Source organism: Lycorma delicatula, chromosome 4 (assembly GCF_047948215.1).
Source record: "Lycorma delicatula isolate Av1 chromosome 4, ASM4794821v1, whole genome shotgun sequence".
Classification (NCBI taxonomy): Eukaryota; Metazoa; Arthropoda; class Insecta; order Hemiptera; family Fulgoridae; genus Lycorma; species Lycorma delicatula.
This window is the reverse complement of record NC_134458.1, coordinates 172,043,533-172,070,856: the sequence shown is the minus strand read 5'-3', so window position 1 is coordinate 172,070,856 and position 27,324 is coordinate 172,043,533. Positions and strand designations below refer to the sequence as shown.

Genomic DNA, 27,324 nt, shown 5'->3' with positions numbered 1-27,324 from the left:
TCTTCACTAAGCCTAATTTACTGTACTACTGTACATCAACTACAAAGCTCATCAAAAATAACAAATATTTTCAATCCCCAAAAGTGAAAGTTTCAACTCTCTCTTTCTCTCTCAAAAAAAAAAAAAAATAATAACAATAATAAATAAATCTTAATTGGTTTCTTATACATAAGTTACTTTCAATTTGTTACAGCCATAAGGAAGCAAAATATTAATTCACAACAGAAATAAATATCTATTACGTGGGGTTATACACTCCAATTAGTGGCCTCATACAAAAACATAATCATTTTGATGTAGGAGCGTTTGCTAAATTATATACTTTTAGTATTTCACTATAGAACAATTATTTAAGAGATATACCGAGCTTACAAGGCAGTAAATTAATTTTCAAAATAGCTGGGGTTAATGGCCGCTACTTTAGTTAGGGTTTTCGTAGCCAGAAGATTGATACTCTTTTTTTTTATTTTTTAATACTCTAAAATGATTTGTTATAATATTACCTTTTTCATTTAAATTTTGTTAGTTACCCTCTTCCAGTAGAAATTGAAATATGGTGGAGCTAGACTGAAAAAATAGATCGATTTGAGTACGAGGAACGAGTATCAGCTAACTCTCAATTTTTTTAATGAAAAATGAGAAATTTTCTCATTTTTTTATTGGTGAAAGGTTTTCGCTATATCGGTATATATATTTTCGCCACTCATGGATAAAGGGCTACAGGTCCTTAGGACTGATTAAGGATAATTTAATCAGAACTAAAGATACTTTATTGTGTAATAAGGAATTCAATTGGTAAAAAAGCTCTGACAATAAATACTAATTATAAACTGTCGGACAATAATCGATTTAAATGAGATACGACAGTCGAATAATTATCGGTTTACGGTACGAATATCTACAAAATCTGTCTTTACAGAGAGGATTTTTAAAAAAAACTTAGTCAAAAAAAATCTTTTTTCGTTTGTCGTTCAAATTAAAAGTGAATTAATCTCAAAAACAATTTATTTCTTACTTATAAGTGTAAAATATATACCTCTGTGATATGGCTGAAAAAAATTGCCACTTTAAAAATGTTTCAGTAGTGTAAAATGGCGACATTCCCTGCGGGCCAATATTTTTACTAATTTAACTGGTATTTATTAGATTTTTGAAAAATTTTCCGATTATTTAATTATAAAGGAGTGTTGAAAATATTTTTAGTTATTATCATTACGTACGTGTCACTGTTCTGGTTATGTTGTTGAAAGTACCGATTTGAAATCCAATCGATTCATTTACTGGATCCAGTATAACTATTTCCAATATGGAAATAAATTTCAGATGTGTATCTGGTTACGGGCCAGAGGACCATCCATGGTACAACCGCTTTAAACTACCATTATGGCCAGTAGATTAGCGATAGTTAGAGTATCGTTGAAGCTGTACCCTATGGCAAGGGGTCTCCTGATTGGCGGTTGTAGGTAGATATTATTGTCCAACATTGATAAATGAAAAATAAAAAGAAATTGACATTTGTAAGAACGTAAAACTAGACTTAAAGCTTTTGACTATAACGACTGCACAAATTTATATAGCAACCTCGTAATTCAAAAATGAAGAAACATAAACAAATATTTTATTTTGATCAGTATATAATTATATATTATAATAAATCACATCAGGAATGGGTAGTTATGTTAATTCACAGATAAAAAAAGAAGCTGTATCAGCATTTCCAGGGATGAATTAAAGGAAACCGTGAGATAACCTTGATCAGAGCAAAATATATAAGTAATGATAAAATAAGAAAAGTGAAGTTCATATTAATTATTTAAAATATAAACACGTGAAATGAAGATACTGAATTTAAACAAAAAGACTAAAAAACGATTCATAAAATTTTAAAGAAGATTATTTGATTACCTTTTATTTACACGTTGAACCGGATGCACAAAATCAAGATTTTCTCTTATTTATTTAAAAAATTAATCAAAAATAACATTTCTGTAAAAAAATACTTTAGTTGTATTTTAAATAAATTTGTGGGAAAATTTTAAAAAAAAATATGGTTTGATAATTTATAGAAAAATTCAAACGGAAGCATAATATGGCCCTTTCTCGTAATGCGAAGTATTATTAAATTTCAAGAAAACGGTTCAGTTGTTTGGTTCGATGTAGGTTTATATATTGTATTTTTTTTTTTAATAAGTGACTATTTATTCTTGTTAGCAAAGGTTGGACACATTGATAAATAAATAACATAAGGATAAGTTACAATATTTAATATTTTAAATAACGGTCTAAACCATTCGATTTACTTATAGGCGCCAACTAATGATTTTACAGCCAAATTTTTTTAACCTGAAATCAGATTTTTTGAAGGAACCTGAAGAGGTGATATAATTAAGACGGAAATATATGTAAGCGTAATAAATATTTAAGATAATGATGACAAGCTTAGCGTTTTATTAAGGCGTATAAAGAAATAGATGATCTAATCAAATATATAAAAGAAGATGGAAATCTGATACTATCTTACAGGAAACTGGAATGCCATTTCAAACAGATCTATGAATTAAAAAAAAAAAATTGAAAATATCTGTAGAAGAACTTTGTAGTAATCAAAAATAGACAATAAGAGAACAGAGAATAAATGAATAGAAGGCTTTGAAATATGTTGAAAATAAGGTGGGTTGATAAAATACGATAAAAAGGTCTTAAGATAATTATTTGTGGTCGTAACAAAAAGAATTTGTGGTAGAATCTTGTACGGAGATCAACTATATTAAAAAGAAATTTGTTGACCATGTTAAGACAGAAAGAGAATGTAAAACGGTAGAGAAAGGCAAAGATTCTTAAAATTAATACTGAACAGAGAATGGAACATAAATTAGACTGCTGACTGATAACTAAATATGTTCGTTCATACATACAGCATGAATTGAATCGATTAGTAATAAACAAATATTTAAATAGGCTGTATTAGAAATTAATTGTTTCTATTAGATAAAGATTTAAGTAAATTTTTCAAATTATACATTATAAAAAACAATTATATATTATTTTCCAAAGTTCAATATTTGTAGACTAAATAAAACTAAATAAGGGTTATCTACGATTGACGATTCACTTTTTCTAAAGGATATATTTCAAAAGAAGGAATGCGAGTTAAACCCTTACCGAACAATCTAATGATAGCTTAAAAATATTGGACTTCTGTTATCTTTTTATTTAAGTGTTCACGTCAAACTAAACATACAGTACGAACAAACACCACAGCCGTCATTTATTGGAGAGTTAAGTGAGCGCACACACGCACACACCATACCTCCACTTTCTTTACAGGGTTACCCGATGTCCATAAGATGGCCCTTTATTGTAAGGTCAAAAACACACTCACACAACAAACATATGTACATCCGCACGCAGTCTAGTCATATTAAAGTGTAGCTGTTTAATTTATAGAGATCGTAAACAGTAAGGAGTTAATGGTAAATGTCAGTTAGCCTGCATGTCAGCCTCCCCACTTATCTCGTGATAAATAACACATAAATGATATCATCACTAAGTACTCTTGTTACTCATCCTTTTAACACTATATTTTATTACGTACGACATCAATTAAAAAAAAAAAATCACCCATTACGAACAAATTTAACCTTCAATATACGTTATTACACAAGTAAATTTTTTTTTACATTAGTAAGTAAATATATACCAACTTATGGTCCCTCATTAGAATTATTTAATTTACCAAAAAAAAGAATTCATTGTAAAAATCTCAGTGAATCTTATCATAAAAACAAAATGCCATTAAAAAAATTGTGAATAAAACCCCGAAAAATACTTTTAAGTGTGTATATATCCCTCAAAAACCTACCGGGTTGGTCTAGTGGTGAACTTCCCGTCTTCCCAAATCAGCTGATTTGGAAGTCGAGAGTTCCAGCGTTCACGTCCTAGGTTAACTCAGTTAAATTGTATGCCTACCAGAAGGTTCCCTACCTTACTCTCTACGAAAATTACTATTAACTGCAGTTGCTGATTGCAAATCGCGAAACCAAAACACACAGCGACCACGTTCGCACCAATAAATGAATCCATTTTTAGCAACTTTGGTGACAGCGCTGTTGGCCGAATTTGGTAATAATGAACTACTTGAGTCAAAACTTTAAATGTTTTACTATGAAATGAGACCTTAGGCCGAATATGTAAGTTAATTCAAATTCAATAAATTTTTATACGCTTTTAAAGTTGAAAAATCCTTTCTGAATCACCCGATTTTCTTTCTCTCTGCGTTTGAAGTAAAGAATTCAGTTTTCTTTGTATAATATATATATTTTTTTCGGATTCGGGGCAAACAATTTTTTCCTGTTTTAGCCTCCGGTAACTACCGTTCAGATAATACTTCAGAGGATGATATGTATGAGTGAAAATGAAGTGTAGTCTTGTATAGTCTCAGTTCGACCATTCCTGAGATGTGTGGTTAATTGAAAACCCAACCACCAAAGAACACCGGTATCCACGATGTAGTATTCAAATCCGTGTAAAAATAACTGACTTTACTAGGACTTGAACGCTGGAACTCTCGACTTCCAAATCAGCTGATTTGTGAAGACGCGTTCATCACTAGACCAACCCGGTGGGTTACTCACTACGGGGCTGTTTCAATTACAAAATAATAAATTGCAAACTAATGTTACTCTAAGTAGATAGATGATTCTCTTAACGATTGAATAACTTGTTTGTTTTTTAAACCATTGGTTAGTTATATTTTAAGCCCCGCGGGAAGTGAATTTTTGTACTTTTTCAGTTTTTGTCAGACATTATATTCCACTCATAATCAGATAATATGTATTATGTAAAAATATTGTTGATTTTCGAATAAACTGTAAGTTTGGTTTTAAAGTTTTAAAACCGGTGTTATTTTTGGTCCAGCCTATACATGTCCAGTCCATGACATTTTCCTTTTTGAAATATCTTTCAACATGCATAATTATTCTTCCATTCTCATTAGCACATCTTCAATTCTTATTCCGACATTCCATTCTATCTTCACTATAATCACATTTCAAAATATTTATTTTTTACTATCGTATTTTCCCATCCATACAAAAATTGAATTACAATGTATAGATTTTTGCTATTTCTGTGTAGTCAATCATTCGGCTTGACAAATAAAGCATAAACTGTCACATACATATAATCAGATATGAAAATTGATTTTAATATTCATGAATTCCATATGCAAAGGATTCTGTATAATTTAACTATAATAATGAGAAAAAGAAGCTAACTGTAAAAGAAAGAAGCTAATTCCACGAATATTAATAATAAAAACGCGTTTTATTACAGAATATATTATTGTTAATACATCAGTTTATTTGTCACATGATCAAATAAAGGAGAACAATGAAAAATAAATTAAACAAAATGACACTAAAAAACAAATTTGCAGAATTTTTTACTTAAGTAATAAAACTCTGCCGATCTCAGTAGTAGAGTGCTAGCGTCTCGGTTCTTTAATCCGGAGATCCCGGGTTCGAATCCACGTCAGACTTGAGATTGTTCATAACCTACTAAATTTCATTTCCTATTTCTACGTACAAGCTTCTTTTGGAGCTTTTGTGGTGAATTAATTCGTCAAAAAAAATTACAAAGACGGCAAAGGACGAAATAACATAAAAACGAAAAATAGACAAACATATAAGCAAGGAGAGCTTTTCTAGCGAAAAAATCGGTTAATATGAATTATAGATCTAAGAATGGGAAAAATATTTTTAAAAGAAGCCTGGAATGTAACGTTTTATACTAGCGAAACATGAACAATGGAAAATACAAAAAAGAAAAGAATAGAGGAATAAAATATGTTATAAAAGAAAAATGTTGAAAATTAGAAAGGTCAATAAACTTAAAAAAAAAGATACTATAAGACGGGAAAGATATTTGTGGCAGAATCTTATAGAGACGAATTAGGTCGGTTGATCATGCACAAAAAAAATCCAACAAGGTTTAATTGGATAATAGAAATATGTATAGACAATAAAAAAACTATAGAAATAAATAAAAAGATTTGGAACAGAAAAACCATCATTAAGGATATAGAAATTTTGTAAAAGATTGGCGTATAAAACAGAAAGGAAAGGAGATAATTAAACCACCTAAATGACTGATAACACCCCCACCAAAAAAAAAAATATATATATACGTACAATAGGCATATTAGATATATCGTGAAGGGCAGTGAAACCACGGGGGGATTACCAGAGAATTCAAACCGAGCAAATAGGCAAAGGATCCTGGTATGTACAATTACAATACATAAATAGTATAACTTTTTTTTTCTAAATAAAAGAAAATAATTATTCTCCGACACGATTCGGATACTGAAAACGAGTTTTTTTGTTGTTATTGTATCTTAATAGTACATACGTCTTTTGTCATCATAACAAGACATTCAAAATTTTTTGCACAGTCATACAGCATTGTTATTGTAAGCAAATATAGGCCTCCACTACAGTTATTATTTCTATAAAGTGATATACAAGATACAATACATTTTTGTATCGTGCCATGTACATGGTTCTTCATAAGTAAATTAATAGCACATAATACATCTAAATTTTAAGCGTACAATATATAAATATATATTTTTTATAATATAGTCAAAATAATAAAGATAATTATAATAATATAACGGATCTTCTTATTACTATTATGTTATTTATATACTTTTATATTTTTCTTCTTCTTTACTTTTTTTATAACGTAACGTATTTTTTGCTTAACAATAAATTAAAATACGTAGTATAACGGTTAATTTTTTTCTTATATAAAGTTACTTTATTCATTTCTCTTGAAAATATGCATTTTTTTTTGTATTAAACTGTAAATAATGGAACACTGTAGTATGAAATTAGGTAGGCAAATTTATTATTACTATCTGGCGTCCATTAATAAATAAACAATAATATTTCTTACAAACAATTCACACAATAATAATAATAATAATAATAATATCCGTTCAACTGAGCATGTAGACTAAATATGATTAAAAAAAAACAAATCCGTGACACAATTTTATTTAATTTACATTACTAATTATTTCTAACAAAGAATTTTTTTGTTTTTTATATTCGAGATCAATATATTATTTGTTAAAGAAGAAATCCGATTTTATTTCTTACAATAGATGAACCATCGTTTTAATGAGAATTAATCATGAAGTAATTAAAAATTACTTCATGAAAATAAATATATATTTTTTATGAGAGCTATGGTCATCAACAGCTATGGTCATTTAATTATCCCGGTGGAAATTGGTCAAGATGCCATGCCTGACCGGGATTCAAACCCGGGATCTCCACACGAAATGCCGAGGCGCTACCTACTCGGCCACGGAGATCAGCATTTCTTAACTTATTTATACAGAATAAACACGTAAGTCCTATCAACATATTAAATCAGCCGACCTTTGTGGCGCGAATGGTATCGTCTCAACCTTTCATCTGTAGATCCCGGGTTCGAATCCATTACATTTTTCACGCACTAAAAAATTGCCACTTCACCTCATCCTCTGAAGCAATATCTAACAGTGGTCCCGGAGGCTTAAAAATGAAAGGTAATGTTCTTTGGACACTTTATAAGAATGGACAATAAACTCACAAAATATTTTTAAAATTATACGCCAAAGAAATTTTCCCAACCACTGGTTAGAAGAAATAAAAAAAAAACTTAACCAAACTTGGGCTGTCAGAAATAGAAGCGCCGGTTTTTTTTTACATTTGTTCAAGCGTTACTCTTCACCTAAAAGTCCGATTTTTTCACGAATTCTTTTTTAATTTTCTAAAGAAAATTTATCTGGCGGTCATTTGTAAGTTTTTACCATATATCTTAAGAAATAAAAAATTTTTTAAACGAAAAATTACGTTTTCTTCATAGACGATCTGAAAAAAATACATATAAATATTTTACTGTATCTACAATTATACTATATAAAATAAGATACGATGAATCCTATTCAAAAACCCCAACTTTATCATTGAAATATAAATATTCAACAGGACGTATTTATGTACGAACGTATTTGTGTATGATGGCCTGTTTTTTGTTTAATATTTACAGACTGGATGGACCAATTTGGATAAAACAACGCTAAAAGAGGTTGAAAGAAAGTAGTTAAAACAAAGCAGTTTATATTGAAATTCTGCATGGATTGAAAAATATAAGTTTAATGATACATCATTATCATCAATATGAAATAAATGTTTAATCCATGTACGACACGAAGGCTATTTCTGCTACCGTCATTCTGCACAAAATGGTGCGCGTGGTAAACGAATGGCATACAGTAAACTTTCATGTTCAATTACTCATTATATATATATATATATATATAAATATATATATTTATATATATATAAATATATATATTTATATATATATATATTTTTTTTTTACCAGTATTGAGCACTTCCTCAAAGATCGTAGCTTTATTACAACGCATAAATATATAAAATTTGAATTTTAAAAAACTTAACTATTTCAGTCTAACCTAGTATAAAATCATAAAAACTTTGTCAGTAACCGATATTGTAAATATATTCTCTAAATTTTAATTTTTTAATTCAAAATTTACATATTCATGCGTTCTATCAAAGCAGAAATCTCTGCGAATTTGTTTAATGAAGAAGAAAAAAGCAATAAATGGATGAGAATTGATCTTAATAAACAACTATTTATCCTAGCAGTAGAATAAGAAGTAGAGAAGAAAAAAAAACAAAAACATCTGGTCAAAAGACAGAAAGAAACAATTTAGTAAAAGAACGAAAGAATATTGGAGGACGAGAAAAGAAGAGCGAAAGAAATTACTAAGTTATTTCACGAGATGCAAAGTTATTTTACCCAAAAAATAAAGAAAATAAATTTTCAGAATATGTCCTTTAAGTGAGAATAAAGAAAAAAGTTCATATAAACATCGGTCCGGAAACACTTCGAGCTGTACGTTTCGAAAATTTCACTCTGATTCTACTCCACAGGTAAAATGAAGCCGTATTGAAATTTTGGGGATAAACTTGATGGTATAATATGGTTGTTAACATGAAAATATTGAATACAACAGGTTCCAGGTCTGTATCTCTAGTAATTTTGAGAAAATAATTATACGTAAACACAAATCACTGATCTCGCAAAACACAATATTTTAATTTTTATATAGATCCTTCTCAAACTGCCGTTAAAGAAGTAAAATTTTACAACAAAATCTGTAGAAAATTTAATTGAGAAAACCTAGATAACGTAAATTGAACTTGAATGGTTTAAAAAGAGAGATTTTTTATTAAAAACAAACAGCTCGAAACGTGGCAGAAAAATACTGTATTATACAGTATATAAATAAAATTACAAAATCAGAATAAATAAAAATACAGACGCATACTGTAAATTTTTAACCAAAACAATAGATAAATATTAAAAATTAAAAAACAGGATTGACGAAAGAGCATTGCTCTTTAATGTAGAATAATTATGAGCGCGCGGGTGACAATTTTGTATCTATCATAATTTTTTCAAATTTTTTAAACTAATTTAAGTTCATACGGAATTTTAATAAGGAATATTTAAGTATATAAGGAGTGTGAGTGTATATATATATATATATATATATATATATATATATATATACACACACATATATACAGATATGTGTGTGTGCATATATGTATGTATTACGTATATATAAACACCCTAAATACATTACACTCCTCTTTGGGCCATGTAAAAACACTAGTCATTTATATATAAATCTAATATGGATCCACATGACTTCCTTGAACGCCTATTAAATTATACGCATTTAAAAAAAATAAAAGTACATAAAATTTTATTTCATTAATAACTTAAAATTTAAAAAAAAAAATGAAGTCGGATACGTACCGATGTGCATCCCCTTGTAAAATCAAAATATTTCATTAATTAAAATTTCATTTGGCTATAACTCGGGAACTAATTAAAATAAGTACCACTTATGATATATCGTTGAAAAGCTCTCAATGAGCCCAAAATCCATTTTTTTGGATTTTGGGCTTTTTTGGACACTTTTGGCTCAGTCGATTGCAATAAAATTGGGAGGTGCACAACTAGATATTACAATAGTCCTAAATTAAAAATTTCAACATCCTAAGGCTAATCGTTTTTTAGTAATGCGAGATACATACGTACGTACAGATGTCACGCCGAAAACAGTCAAAATGGATTCAGGGATGGTCAAAATGGATATTTCCGTTGAAATCTGAAAACCGAAATTTTTCGCGATCATAATACTACCTTTATTTCGTATAAGGAAGTAAAAATGAATGTTCGTTTGACCCATATGCGTTCCTATACCATTCATTCAATTGCGATGAAACTTTGGTGAGTTGTTGTGCGCACGCCCGCAAATATTTCTGAATTAGTTTGGACCCGCTAAGTGACGCTGTGGTTGAGATATTTGGAAAAATTATATTTATGGACCGATTTGGCTCATATTCAGGATACATATTGCTACGTGAAAAATTTTTTTGCAAAAACTATACCCGCTAGGTAGCGCCGGTATCGACATATTTACGAAACAAACAAATATACAAACAGACTTTCTTCTTCTATATATATAAAAGGCAATGCTCGTATGTGTGTCCGCTGTAGACTAAAAAACTACTGGATTGATTTAAGCGCGGGGGAAAAAGGGAAAATGGAGAAACGGAGAAAGAGAAAATGGAGAAAGGGAAAGGGGGAAATGGAAATAGGGGAAAAGTCATGTTCAGTTTTTAATGTTTTATCAAACTTTCAATTGTGTTCATTTAATCTATACATATTCTTAAATCTATCAATAACGAACCATTGCCGAGTCTGCTATTTATATGAATAAAATTGGTCATTTGATCTATTAAATGATAGATTTGAAAAACTACCAGATGAATAATTCAACGCTTCATTCTGAACGATTCTAAAACCTCGTACCTCATACGTGAGATGCGAGTTATTAAAAAACGACTCATTCATCTGATAAATTTTTTAAATATATTTAAACATATATATATATATATATATATATATATATATATATCCTATGACAATCCCGGTTACGTAAGGATTCTAACGCGGGGTCATACATCTAAATCGGTTGAGCTGTTGAATTGCTACGGTAGAGCAAATATACATACATACAACCTAAATTATTACACTTCTTTCTGGGCAGTCGTGTAGTAAAAATCATTTCAATACTGGAAACTATCTAGAAACAAAATTAATTATTAACCAGTCATCAACGAAAGGTCTGGAAGACTTTCCCGACTGTTACTGTCCTCTCAAATATGAATTTATTTCTAACAAATATATATATATATATATATATATATAATTATAATGTTTAATATACGTCATTATAATATAATTAGTTGAATAATGTTATATTAAATATTAAGGTTACATAAGTCTGTAAGGGATTTGTTATGTTTTAAAGTTTCCTTAGGACACATGACCATTAATGTGGTGGCCGATCAAATCAGTACTCGCATATTATATTAATCATAGTTTTAAGCGATGTCGGTCCCTTTTCAGTAAATTTTACAAAGTTACACATTTTTCTAATTTAAAAAACTTTTTAAACATTTTTAAAAATCTGCAGGTGGCGGAAAAAGCTTGTTAAAATTTTAATACATCTTTGTTGGGGTCCTACATACACTCTATATTTTAAAATAAATTATATTTTTATTTATCTCGTGTTTTGGAAGTTTTATGGCATTTTTTTCCAATTATTAAAAAGTTAGTTTTTCCGCAATTCTGGGGTCTTATACTTGATTTAAAAATTGATATTTATATATTTTATGCATTTTACTAAACATTAAATTAGCGCGTTTGAATCAATTTCATGGCTTAAACTGTTATTGTTTAATGATTATTACAAAATTTTAATTTTGGGGGCCATTTTTAAGGGAACCCGTCAGTCGATCACGACCATTCGTGTATTTTTGTAATCCACTAACGATACTTAATCTGAATACGAAATCAAAATAAAAAAAAGTGTTCACACACATACGTTCTGAATTCAATAACGTACTGTTTGTTACTTGAAAATTACGTAAAAATAAAAAGAATTAAATATTAGTTTAATAGCAGTAATTAAATTTCAATGTATACTATTAGTTTAATACTTGCACTAAAGAAGAGTAAAGAAATTAGGAGTTTTTCTTACCAGTGTCCGCTAATTTCATTAGTTTCCTATTCTTCCCAATTATTATGCACGACCATACTAACAATAACATTCGTCTCTCTAATTATGGTAATTTCGTTTTTCAAAAAAATAATAAATATACAGGATCTAAGTTCCGTAGTTTCATCATAATTATTAAACATTCTAAAAAGCAATGAATAAGTTTGGTCTTAAAGTAGGAATCAAAGAAATTGTAAATATAAATAATCTAAAAGACGATGTGAATTTCGATTTTTTAACAGTTATTAGCAATTCTATTTTATTATGATAATTGTTTAGTAATCAAAATGCGCAACCAGTAATACTTGTTAATTTAATTTATATAACGATTTTTTAACGTTTTCTATTTACCTTTTTTTTCCAAACAATAATTAAAAACTAAATTAAGAATATTTAACGGCATTTAAAAAAATAATAAAATATTGGAATTAATAAAATTTTCAATTCATAACTGTGAAATTAATTTTATTTAACAAAGAAAAAAACGTAGTAAATAATTTTCTTGAATAAAGCTAACTTTAAAATTAACTTGGATTAATTGAATACGAATTCAAAAACATTAATGAAAAAATTATTTTTAATTCTGGTATAAAGCTAAATATAAGACTAATAAAAATAAAATAGTAATAATAATAAAATAAAACAACTTATATAATGACTGTCAATAAAAGATAACAAATTAACGATCACTTTCACTCGATATGAATCTATTAAATGAGACAATTTAAAACTTTCTTTTTGTAACAGACATAAAAGAATAACAGCGTAACAGAATCTGTTTAATGTTTTGTCTATTGTACTACTGCATTCGTATATGGATTAATGGCTTTAATGGATTGTCATGTTATTGCATTAATTGAATATAAATTAATATTTAACTGAAAATCGATCGGTTATACTTTATTAATAAACTGTGTTGTCAAAGTTCAATGTGCTTCAGTGTAACTATAGAATTTTACATATTATACATAATGTATGAAAAATGCCTTCTGTCTTTCAACAATTAGGCAGAATTGTCGGAAAGAAAAACGTTACAAGTAACTTTAAAGAATAAATAAACTTTTGAGTTTTTTGTTTATTTTGTTGTCTTAAATCAGTCCCTTTAGTTTGTCAACACTTCCCGCGACACTCTGTGTTACCCACAAATCAGGTTCTTACCTTAAGTGAACAAAAATTGCGAAAAACTAATGCACGCACGCACACATACGAGAAGGGGTGGAGGGTGCGAAAAACATTTTTCATAAAGTTCAACCAGCTTCTAGATATATCCGTAACATTGAGAGTATCATACAACAACGGAAATACTTAAGAAATGTATTTTACTGCTAAAAAACATTCTTTTTAAATCGCAATATTTGAACAAAATGTTAGTGAAAATGTACAACAGTCATTGAAATTTCTTGTTTTGTAAACATATTCTAATTTTATGACAAAATTTTGAAAATTAAATTTCTGTATTATTTACCTAGAATAACTTTTTATTATTTGATTTTTGATTTTTTTTCAATTAATTAACATAATCATAAATAGGAGTTTTAAATTTTAATTTTTCACTAAAGAATTATAATTTCTATTTACACATTACGAAACCTTTATGGTAAAATTTAAACTAAATCTTCTAATAGAAGAAACTTTTGAAAATCTAATAACAGAACATGAAAATCCATATCGTCAATTAAAATAAAAAATAAAAACTAATCCATACCACAATACACCCAAAACCTTTCCACGAAATTCCAAATGTTATAACCTGATTGAACCATTCCTAAAATATATATACAAAAACTACAAAGAACTTAAGTGGAAAACGTTTCCTCGGTTTTTGAGTAAATTAAAAATATCCTGCTAACATATTTGAAACATCGCCATTTTTCCAATATGGCAACCAACATAATTTTTTAAATGGAAACTCAATATTTTTACATAATATTTTCGTATAATATATAATTGTAAGGCACTTTTGTTCTTGGCTAATTTTCCCCAAAGGCTGCAAACGTCCAGGAAGTCATACAACCTCACACGTCACAATCAATTGCGCCCATTGACAACACTTACAAGATGAACCGCAACGTTGTAATTTTACTCGTTTTTTTTTATTTTAATGGAGTTATATTTTTGTAACGATACCGAGTACGTCAGTGAAATGGGAAGGAAAATATAAATCTTGGTTATTCATTTGACGTTTGGGTGAAGGCGCTGAACTTGATGGTATATTGTTGGACATTTAATATCATTTAGTAAATATGAAACAATGGTTAGGTGAACAGCACGACGTACACCAGATGACCTGCACCCACAGTACCATGCGTCCACGTTTAATTTAAAGAAAAGGAACAGAAAAAACTATTAAAACGCCAGAAAATATTGATAGAGTTCGAAATGTCAACACGCAGGAATTAAAAGATGCTGATTCGGTTGCTCGTATGAATTTTTCATTTTTTTCAAGAAATATTGGAGTGTTTGGATGGTGATGAAAAATTAATCCACCATATGTTTATTTCAGCAGATGAAACTCTGTTCGCCCGAACGGCTACGTGTTAAGAATAGTCGATACTGAAGCGTTGAAAAGCCACTTCATTTATATGAGAAACCGTTGCATGTTCTGAAGGTCACAATGTTGTTTGCACTTTTGTCATCTAGCATTATTGGACCATTTTTTACTTCCTTGTACGAAGTAAAGGAAGTATTGTAATCACGAAAAATTTCGGTTTTCAGATTTCAACGGAAATATCCATTTTGACCATCCCTGAATCCATTTTGACTAGTTTCGGCGTGACGTCTGTACGTACGTATGTATTTCGCGTAATTCAAAAACGATTAGCCGTAGGATGTTGAAATTTTGGATTTAGAACTGTTGTAACATTTAGTTGTGCACCTTCCCTTTTGATTGCAATCGACTGGACCAAAACTGTTCACAAAAGCCCAAAATCCCAACAAATATGGATTTTGGACTTTTTCTTATCTGCAGTAACAAGCCCTCATTGAGAAATTTTCAACAATATTTCATAAGCGGTACTTATTTTCATTGGTTCCAGAGTTATAGCCAAATAAAACTTTAATTAATGAAATATTTGGATCTTGCAAGGGAAAGGCACATCGGTTCGAATCCGACTACATTTCCTTTTTTTTAATTTTTTTTAAATTTAAATATATTGATTTATTAATAGTTATCAATCTCTGATTGTAAAAAAAAATTACGAGAAATAATAATTCAATAATAACAGTAAAAAAAAAAATATGAAAAAATTTTAGAAGTTATTAATGAAATAAAACTTTATGTACTTTTCATTTAAAAAAAATGTGTATATTAATTTAATAGGCGTACAAGGAAGTCATGGGATGTCCACATCAGATTTTTTTTCAAGGTGATCGAGGAAACTCTACAACCGTTACAACAGTGCGTTACAAAAGTATGGTCACAACATTTTTGCGGCAAGAATTAATTCGGTTTCCACAGATTACGTTGGATTACGTGGTTCCAGCAAGTCATACTGCTCGTTATATCTATTACTGTATTAAGAGAACAACTCTTTTACGAACCGTATCATATCCAAAAAATAGGAAATTGTTTGGCCTGCTAGATCTCTTGATTTCACAGCATGCGACGTTTTAAATTCAAGAAATTAAACACATTACAGCAGCCATGTTACGACGAAGAGTGGAAAATTTTCGATTAATACTACAAAAGTGCGTAGATCGTAATGGTGCCCACCTATGAAGCGTCATTTAAAACAAAAATAAAGTGGGATGTATTACTTAACAGAAAACTGTAGAAATATACATGTTGAAATAAAAACTTATTTAACTACAGGAGTTTTAAATTTTCTAAATTTAACCGCTTCACTGACGTACTTTGTATATCAATAATTTACTTATATTTTGAAAACTGTACATATTTTTTTAGTTTTAACAGTTTTATAACAATTTAAATCGGTGGCTCAAATTCTGTTGTACTCTGTAGTTACTAGTTAATAAATGTAAAAAAAAAAAGAAATAAGATATTAATAAACGATTTACAAAAGTATTATAAATAAAAATTAAATTAAAAAATTAAACTTCAATTTAATTATTACTATTCAAATTTATGAAAATAGATTCACAACTATCCATGAAAAACTAGGCAAATCTGACTGTTCAAAAAATATGTTATGCAGTATTGTATAAGGTGTATTTGGTGTAGAGGTATAACAATTGAATTTTTTTACTAAAAATAAATAGAGAAATTGCAGAGGATGAATCATTAATTTAAATGTTTCAAGAGTGTAACATACGCAACAAATGAGTTTTTCTTGAATAGAATATTAAATTCCGATGTCAAATTGCAAAAAAAAAATAGCAATTTATAAAAATTTTACTTTGTGACTTTTACCTCTAAATCGACGATAATATCGATAGGTACAATTTGGACACAAACTGTACATCCCATTCTTGGAATTTTTTGTATCCGAAAATGCCATAAAAATGAGGATTTCCATAAAAAAATAAGTTGGTCGCCAAATTGGAAAAGATGGCGAAAATTTCAAACAAGGTATTTTCAACACTCAAACATTGAGAAAAATTGCCCAATTGAATGTTCTTCATAAATTCTCTTGTTAACGAATTTACAATGGTATCACACTTAAAATGAACATTCTGCTCACAAATAAAATATATACGGGGGTTCGAAAAAGAACCCTGGTGTTTCGAGAACGAATACAGTTATTATTTTGCAGCACAGTGTTTTATGCGTAACATTGAAGCGACAACAATGAAGTTTTAATTTACACATTCTCCGTCAGGTAGCAGCTGCGTTACTCTATAACGCAGCCCAAGCTGTTATGAGCCCGGGCTTTAATACCGTGGTATCGCCGAGAGAAAGAGCATGTTCCAGTTTGCAGAAATAAAATCATGACTGTCGTACAAAGAAATTGTACGCAAGTCTATCGTAGAAATTCTTCGGGTGACAAAAGCATACGCGGAAGTGATATATACATTTTTTTGGAAACCGTAAATTTTTTGAAATAAAATTCTCCGAATAGGCCTAAAATAAGTACCGAAAACAGAAAGAATTCGACTGTATCTCTAATGAAGTCCAAAATGTTTAGTGTTAATCGTCGGCTAAAAATGTCTAAAAACACTGTCCATGATGTTGTTAGTGAGCGATTGAAACTTCATCGCTTATAAACTGCAGCTACTCAGTGAAATTAAACCTAACGATAAACCAAAAAAAGTTCAATTTATAACGACCACGTTACACTTATTTCTGTTGATGAAAATTATCTACAGCGCATTTTATTTTCTGATAAAACAACAATCCATGTTCACGAATTGTCATAACTGTCGAGTATGGGCCTCACAAAATTCACACGAATCGGCGAAATTCGTCCGCAACTGAGTGAAAGTGAATAACTGGTGTGGCCGTGCATAATCAAATTTTTGGGACTTTTTTCCGCAAGCAGACTATTACGGGTATAATGTAGTCGGATATGTTAGAGAATTTGTGTTTCTGGAGATTGAAACTACGTAGGGCCTAATTTCCCAACAGGATGGAGTTCTTCCATACCATTCAGAAATTGTGCGGACTGCGCTTAACGACAGATTCCTAGAAGACAGGATAGGCAGAGAAGTTCGCATCGGTTGGCCACAGCGAAGCCCCGATTTTACAACGATCAATTTCTTCCTTTAGGGCTACGTAAAAAACGTATACCAAGAAAAAATCCAGTCACTGGACCACCTGTGCCAAAGAATAACAGCAGCCATGGATGCGATTCCTTCAGACAATTTCGCCAGAGTGTGGAGTGAGATGGATTAACGGTTTGACGTCTGCAGAACTGTAAACGGCGCTCGTATTGAGTTATATTAGGAGGTAAAAAATACTTTACACTTTGTACTTTCATGTTATAAAACACATAGATTTATAATTTAATTCTAAATTTAATTTAATTCCGCGAATTTCTTTTCCGTACTCTCGGTATACATAGAGAATTCTTGTGAAGATTTCAGTATTTTTTGATTTAATAATGTGGGATCCCAAACGTTCGTTAAATACAAGAATACAATTACCAATAGTAATGGTACTTTGTCAGTTGATACTATAACAACCGGAAAATTAAGATTATGGTAACGGGACGCGCACAATCCTACATAGTTACAATACACAATCCAGAATTTCCAGTCATGCATTACATTTATGGGTAAACTAGACATTCCGATAATTGTAATCTGATTTGCGGTTATACAAGTATAAAGAATTTTAATTTCTTAACCGTCAGTCGCATGTATTAAATATGATGCGTAATTGCATAACAAACAAATAACCTCAATCTCTACAATAACTGATTGAATTTTTATTGAGTCACAAACTCGCAAAGAAATAATTGAACGTTTCAAATGTATATTAATGTCGTAAAGAGAAAATAAATTAACTGTTAACAGATAATAAACATAACTTGAATACAAGTGAACTTTTCAGTCAAGTGACATGATTCACTTTTTTTAAGGATATGACGTCACTTAGTAGAAAAAAACCAGATTATAAACCAGAAACTACTAACAACAGTTTTAAGAAACAAAAGAGCAACTTTAATAAGTTGGTAATTGAAGCAAACTAGGAATTCTAGATTTCATATCAACAGTATTAATAATATTAAGATAAAGGAGGAACGTATGTATATATATATATATATATATATATATATATATATATATATATATATATATATATATATATATATATATAAAACACGTATTCTTTCATTATGTATAATATATTCACCGATCGTTTTGAAATAAATGTTTGGAAAATAAGTTTTGCACACATAAACCATTTACAACAAAATACAATGAGGAAAATTATATATATAACAATATATATATATGTATATAAGAAAAAATAAATAAATAAAATCTGATGTGGACAACACATGACTTCCTTGTACGCTTAATAAATTATATTTACACAAAGTGAAAAGTCCATAAAATTTTATTTCATTAAAAACTTCTGATATTTTTTATATATTTTTTTTTTTGTTATTGAATTATTATTCATCCTAATTTTATTTTACAATGAGAGGGTAATAATTATTAATAAATCATTATATTTAAATTTAAAAAAAAAGAAAGTTAAAAAATGAGAGATGAAGTCTGAATCGAACCGATGTGCCTTCCCCTAAGATCCAAATATTTCATTAATTAAAATTTTATTTGGCTATAACTCTGGAACCAATGAAAATAAGTACCACTTATGATATATCGTTGAAAATCTCTCAATGAGGGCTTATTAGTGCAGTTAAGAAAAAGTCCAAAATCTAAATGTTTTGGAATTTTGAGCTTTTATGGACACTTTTGGTTCACGAGATTGCAATCAAAAGGGGAGGTGCAAAACTAGACATTACAATAGTCCTAAATCCAAAATTTCAACATCCTATGGCTAATCGTTTTTGAATTATGTGAGATACATACGTACAGACGTCACGCCGAAACTAGTCAAAATGGATTCAGGGAAGGTCGAAATGGATATTTCCATTGAAATCTGGAAACAGAAATCTTTCGCGATCAACTTTACTTCGTACATGGTACTAAAAATGAATGTTAAATATCACAGCTGTAACCCGGTTATAGGTAACCTGATATGAGTCACACGTTACTCACAAAAATGACTTAGCCATCGTTAAGAATGACAAGAATTTTATGCCAGGCCTACAAGGAAAAGGTGAGAGTCAAGTGCGTCCCATTTGCCCATTCTTCTCTGAGCCAAATGTACGATAGCATATCAGCATGTCAAACCCACAAAAATACAGGTAACATTCAGCCGTACAAGTGATACGTTCATTGTGTTCACCATAGGGACTTGCTGTATAGTGAAAATCATTATTCTTGGAGAAAGCAATCTGACTAAATTTTCTTGTATCTTAGACACATTACATGCATCACAGCCTTAAGACTGGGATGGATAGAGTAAACCTACATATTAATTGATTGACTCTTTTTGTAGTAAAACAATGTAAATTGCTTCAATTCAGCAGGAGAAAGTAGTTACAGACATAGTAAAGAAATATTTATCAACTAACAGTACGTAACAGATGCTATAAAATTAATATTGTTTTTAGAATAACAGTAAAAAATACTAATTATTGATTTTTAGGTAATTCCAATAGAAAACGACAATTTAGTTTTTTTTCACTGTCAACTGATGACTGTTAAACAATCGAGACACTTTTTAAGCAATTTTGTTTTCAAATATATGAACATTATTGTTTACACCTATTAACTTATGTCCATATTTGTAAGGATTTAGAAAGCCTGATTTTAATAGAAAACACAAATAAGCCCCCTAGTTAGGCTTTTTTTACAGGTATCCAATACTAAACAGAGTTTATAGGTAAAGCAACCTTCTTAAAAAAAAACCACATCAATACGAAGAAAGCAAAACTGATTCTGACATATTTAACCCGGATCCGGTTTCTATCAAAAATAGAACATCAATAAGGGAAAAAATAATAAGGACAAGGGAAATTGTGGATGATGATAAAAGGACGGCCTACTTATACAGGTACAACGAAATGAAAGAATCCCACCCAAAATAGTTTTATTCAGACTTCTTCAGTATGGAAGGAACGCACTAATTTTTTTTTTTGCTTGATATTGCCACAAAGCTTGACGCTTGTATGGAGGAACAGGAAAATGGAATTTAATAGCGTACGAAAAATGCCTGACTGAGATTCGAAAACGGGTCCTCCGGATGAATGGCCGAGACGCTACCCCTCCGCCACGGAGATCGGCCGATCAATAATTTTACATAGAGGATGAATAAAAACATTTATTTATAAATACTGATTGGAAATACAGTCTCTGAATTAAAACACAGCTGCCCTCCCCAGATATTACTAGTTCTATCATCAAGAACTCGGCATTCTCCTACGAAGAATCAAACAGGGTCAGATCTAGTTCAAAAGAAGTGATCTGTATGCTGTATCTATCTAGGAAAAATTGCTTTCTTTAAATATAATGATAAACATAATTTTTGTTTCCTAACATGCGATACATGATTTTAATCTGTTTTTTGATGCTGAAAACGAGTATAACTCAGAATCTTTCTATCACCCACCATTTTTGAAATATTTAAATTTTAATTAAAGGATTTTTTTTCATTTTTCAACGTATAGTAGCACTTTAAGCGCCTATATTGTATTTTGTCAGCTCATTTTTTATTGTTTAACGTAAGCTATAAATAAGCAATACTATACAAATAATTAAATCATATTATAATCACATATTATGACATCATATCTAATATGAAGAGTGAGCCTTCACGGACAGGATTAATCATCATGTCTGTGCAGCGCTCAATACATGTAGCTGAAAACACAGTTGCGTTGTTTGTATTAAGCATTGGATTTAGGAATGAATTAATTTTGTTCAGTGCTATTGCTGTCTTAAGTTTGTTAACAGTGCAGTGTCATAATGCTTCGAATTTGTGTAAATGATGTGGATGCTTTTTATTATGTATGTGGTGAGTTTACCGTAAAATCAAATAGAAAGGCATTACAACTTTAATTAAAAAATCATATCATTTGTACTTTCAGTGTAAAATTGGTGATCAAGATGAGACGTGGGCTCCTCATATAGTATGCACTAATTGTTCTGTATATTTAAGAGGATGGCTGAAAGGCACACGGAAGGCTTTGCCATTTGGTGTACCTATGGTTTGGCGTGAACCAAAGGATTATGTAACCGATTGTTATTTTTGTTTAACAAGTGTGTCTGGAATTTCTAAAAAATCTAAACATCCTATAAAATATCCTTCATTGCAATTTGCAATGAGGCCTGTACCTCACAGTGAAATTATTCCAGTTCCCGAGCCACCTGTGAATATATGTTTCGAAAGCAGTTTCAGGCAGTACTGAAGAAGACAACAATGATTTTGACTAGGAATTCTAATTTATCAAAAAATCAAGGTGAACTGTTAGGATTAAGACTGCAAGGTTGGAATTTACTTCAAAAAAATACAAAAATATCGGGCTTTCGAAGCCGAAAAAGTTTGGGCTTTCAGTATTTTATTGATGAAAATAATTTGATTTACTGCACAAATACTGATGAGCTTACGTTGCTCTTAAAACAAGTTCATAAACCTGAAGACTGGCGCCTTTTCATACATTCGTCCAAGTATAGTTTAAAAGTGGTACACAAAAGTTTAAAAGTACTACACAACAGTAACAAATATTCTTCGATACCAACTGCTTACGGTATTAGTTTGAAAGATACATACCATGTGATGAAAGATGTTCTTGAAAAAATAAATTATAAAAAACACAGCTGGAACAATTGTGATGATTTGAAAGTTATAGCTATTTTGTTAGCCATGCAGTTAGGCTATACTTAGTTCATATGTTTTCTTTGCGAATGGGACAGCCGAGCTAGGGATAAACATTATGTTACTAAAGAGTGGAAGAAACGAGACAACTTAACTCCAAATTGGAAAAATATTATTCATGATTCCTCAGTTGAACCCAAAAAATGTTAAATAATGTAGAAAGTGCAGCTTTGGCTTCATTTAAAGACGTTTGCAAAACTTATCTCGGTAAACAAAAATCCGACAATTACCACGATATTGTTAATCAACTTCTTAGTTCATACAGAACTATGGGATGTAATATATCTTTGAAAATAAATACATTTCCTCCACTCAAATCTGGAGTTTTCCCGGATAACCTCGGAGTTGTAAGTGACGAACAAGGTGAACGTTTCCACCAAGATATTTCGGTGATGAAAAGCCGTTATAAAGGGAAATAGAATACTAACATGATAGTCGATTACTGTTGGACATTAATTCGGGATGTGCCTGAGGCTATTTATAAAAGAAAAGCAACAGCGAAATCATTCTAACACAGGTATGCCCATGCAGAATTATACATTTTACAGATTTTAACTGTATTTTCCCTTAATTTTTTTCAAGCGTAATTTATTTAAAGCTAAGGATGGTATAAAACTTTCATTTACAGATCTGTAATAAACGCAAAAAAAATTTCAAGAAATGGTATCACACTTAGAGAAACATTAAATTTTTTTTTTCTATCAGTGATATTAAAGGCTACCCGAGTGGGATTCAAGGAAATATTTCACCCGACCCCACAACTGTATTGCTTGTAGAAGTTCCCCGCCGAATTATATAAACTTATTATATCCTCACTGGAGGGAACCCACTATCCAAACAATCCACATCGAGGGATTTTACGGGTTGATGGAACGACCCGTACAGCATGATAAAGATACACGTATAAGCGTATTTTTTTACCTTCTGTTTGAACATTATATGTACGTCTTTCCCTCTACCGCCCCTTTATAAAGTAAATGTATTAATGATTTTTATAATATATTATATACAAAACCTTTATTATTTTCAAGAATCTATTTATTCAGTCAGAAAATATATAAATATATATCTATTAGTTGAGGGGAGCGGTATATGGATAAAGAAAGATTTAAAAGGAATTCAACAACAAACGATCTGGAACTTGAATCAGTAGGGGAGTGTAGGTTTAGTTTGAAAGATAATAAAATATATCAAATACTGAAAAAGAATGAATGAAGCAAGGATCCAGGTGGTCAAATGGTGTACAGTGGGTGATCCATCATTATTACTCTTATTATTATTATTGAGTTTGAGTGCTACAATGCTACAATGACCGACCTGGTCAACTGCCTATCCTATATAACGGAACTATCGAGAGAAAAAAATTAGCCCACAATAGATCGATTCATTTGAACCACCCAGTCTGAGAAATAGGATTAAAAGCATTCAGCATGGCACTCTGTTGTTAACTGTGCTCTGCTTCTCTCCAGCTTCCAGCATCTCTCACCGCTCTTCACCTGTTTCCTCCTACCTTACCCTGCCACTTATAGATAACTGACTGCTTGCCACAGCCTAATCTTTTCAATCGCTATTAAATAATACGCACATCTGCCGGTATCACCAATAAAATTTTCTTTCTTAAAAATTGAGAAATATTATTAAAGTGATATCTAGTCGTATGGAATGCAAACACATATCATTTAGAACAATATTCGGAAATTGTTCAATGATTTAACAGAAGACTGGCGACTGCCAGTTGGATTTAGGAAAACATTCTGGATAAAATTCCCGGGAATAGCATATATGCTGCTATAGCAATACCGGGAAAAAAATCCCCAAAAATTGGTCTTTTTTTAATTTTATGCCTTAAGGAGACATTAAAAAGAAATAGATTTAAATAATTGGTAAACAATATGCGAAAATGATATTTTATTTCAACGCTCCCAAGTCCAAAAAATATATTTTTTTTAGATGGACGTTTGTGCGTATGTACATATGTATGTTGGCCTGTACTTGGTCTTATAACTCTGGACCCCGTTGACCGATTTTCTTCAAACTCAGTAGACAGGTACTACCTTATGGAAGGAGGGAAAAAATGTATTAAATTTTTGCAAAAACTGAGAAAATAGGGTGGGGGTGTTTTGACCGAAATAAAATTCCAAATCTTTACTGGGGCACTAACAAAAAATATTTTCTTAAAAAGTTGACTTTTTATCACAATCAAAAATTACCAAAACTTTGTATTTAATATTCATCCACTCCCTAAGAAATAGTTTTATATATATATATATATTTTTTTAGATATATTTTGCTTTGGAAAATGTAAGTAAAAAGGAGTTTTTTGCATCTGTAGAAAATATATTTTCAACTCGATAGGCCTTCAAACCACCATAAAATATTTTTTCCCATCTCACTCCTGTAGTCTGTGATAACAAAAAATATTTTTTTAATTAAAAAAAACCAAGATTTTTAGTAATTTTATTAAAATTGTTAACGAAAGCATAATTAGGTCCTTTTTTGTAAGCTGAAGTATTTTGTTGAATTTCAAGAAATTAATCCTGTTATCTGGTTTGATAAAGGTGGATATTGTTATTTTTTAAGAATAAATGACAAAACTTTTATAGCTAAGATTGCACATTCATAAATCTAAACACAAGGATAAGTTAACATTTTTAATTTACTAAATATCGGTCTAGTAAATTCATAATTATGGGCCCCAGATAATGATTTAACAGCCCATTTTTGTATCTTAAAAACTCGAATTTTCAAAGTTGGTCCCAGAAGGTTACGATTCATCAAACTCCACCCGATAATTTTATGTTCTTAAGTGAACGTTAATTAGCACAACTCATAATAAGAAAACTAACTGGTTTAGCAGGTCATAAAAAAGATTAATTTAAATGGTACAAAAAGGAACAAAAGGTATAAAAAAGAGAGGAGAATGGAGAGATACAAGGGAACAAGAGCGAGGGAGGGAGAGATACAAGGCAAATATGCATATTTTGATGTTGAAGAATTATTAATATTATATTATATTATATATGTGTTGCTATGCTGTGAATTATTAAGTATATTTGCATCACTTAACAAAAATCTTATTAAGAACTTAACAAAAGAAAATAACGGAAGATTAATAAAATACCTGAAGTGAAACTGTATGGATACAGATGAAGAACAGGTACACAAGATATTTAATATCAACTAAGAATGATCGGTAAGAAAAATATAGAATAGAAGAACAATTTTTACAGTGTGTTCATCGGCTTGGAAAAGGTATTTGACCGAATGAAATTGTACAAACTAAGATTAAAAAACAAACGAATAGACTTAAGAGAGAGAGAGAGAGAGAGAGAGAGAGAGAGAGAGAGGAACAAATAAAACAACAATAATTAACCGCACAATAAGTATGGGATAGGACAAGTTGATTGAAAAAGAAAAATAACACAGGTGGTTTAGGAAGAAGAGACCATTAAATTTCTCCAAAGAACGTTATTAAAAATAATATTATTCCTTTTATCAAATATTCAAGGAAAATTATTATTACAGAAGATTAATAGTATTAAAAAAATGATAATAATTAAATAGAATGATAAAAAAAAAATGAAAAGAAAATTTATTAAACAAATAAATGTTCGATATTTTTTATTACTGAATTATTCTCCGTTTATCTAAAATTTTATCGTAAAATTGTTTCTTTCCCCCTACAATTAATTTCTCATAAAATAAAACCAGTCATCTTATAAATGAACAAGAAACGAGTGAATGGTTACTAAAAAAAAAAAAGTTAATTTTTTTTCATGAGATTTAAGCTGTTAAGTTATTAATAAAAAATAAATTTTCTGATCTACACCCGGAATTTAATCCTACTTTAATTTTATAAATACCTCTTGTAATGTTGAAAAGATCACTGTACCAAAAGTTAGCTGATCTCTTTAAATACTGGAATAATAAAAGTTGTAAATAGATGTGTAATAATTGAAAAAAAGTCCCGTTTTTAAATAAAACAAGTTTTTTTTTAAGTATTTTAAGCTGATTTGGAAATAAAAGATTTTTAATAACTGCTTGTTTGTAAATATTTTTTGTTTAGTTTAATATAAAAATAGGATTTATATAAAAATTAAAAATAACACTATATATATATATATATATACATAAATCTGATATCCAGACCAGTACATAATAATGCATTATATACATCACGTCAGGAATATTTTCCTGCTAAATATGTAGAAAATAAGGTACTCAAAAGTTGAAAAGTAAGAGATGTCTATATAATATACTGTGAGTGTAATGGTAACGCTACAGCAGAATATGAAATACGTTTTCTGAATCGCAGAATTCCAGATCCCAAAACGTTTAGCGCGCCTTTTCGCAATCTTCGGAAAGTACGTTCAGTATCAACTATTCGTATCAGCTACGAACGATCTGTCCAACATGACGCTGATATTAATGAAATTATTATCGATGCAGTTTAGCGCAATTCAGGCATCAGTAGACGATGTCTTTCTAAGCGGATCGAAGTTTTGCATTCGATGGTTTGGAGGTCACTTAAAACAAATTAAGTTATAACCTTATCATAAACATACAATTTAACATCTACACCCAGGTGACGGTCCACTTCGTTTGGAGTTCAGCAACAAGTGGAATACAAATCGAAAATTCTACAAGTATAATCTGTTTACCGACGAGGCAAATTTCACTCGAAATGGCGTCAACAACTTACGCAATACATGGGCAGAAGTAAATCCTCATGAAACGGTGAAAGGTA

At 30.0% G+C, this 27,324-nt stretch overlaps 1 protein-coding gene across 1 annotated transcript in view; it reads right to left on the bottom strand.

The window, feature by feature from the left end:
* The window catches only part of LOC142324078 (putative G-protein coupled receptor Mth-like 1), a 212,452-nt gene that overhangs the window by 108,138 nt on the left and 76,990 nt on the right, over positions 1-27,324 (bottom strand). The window lies entirely within an intron of this gene.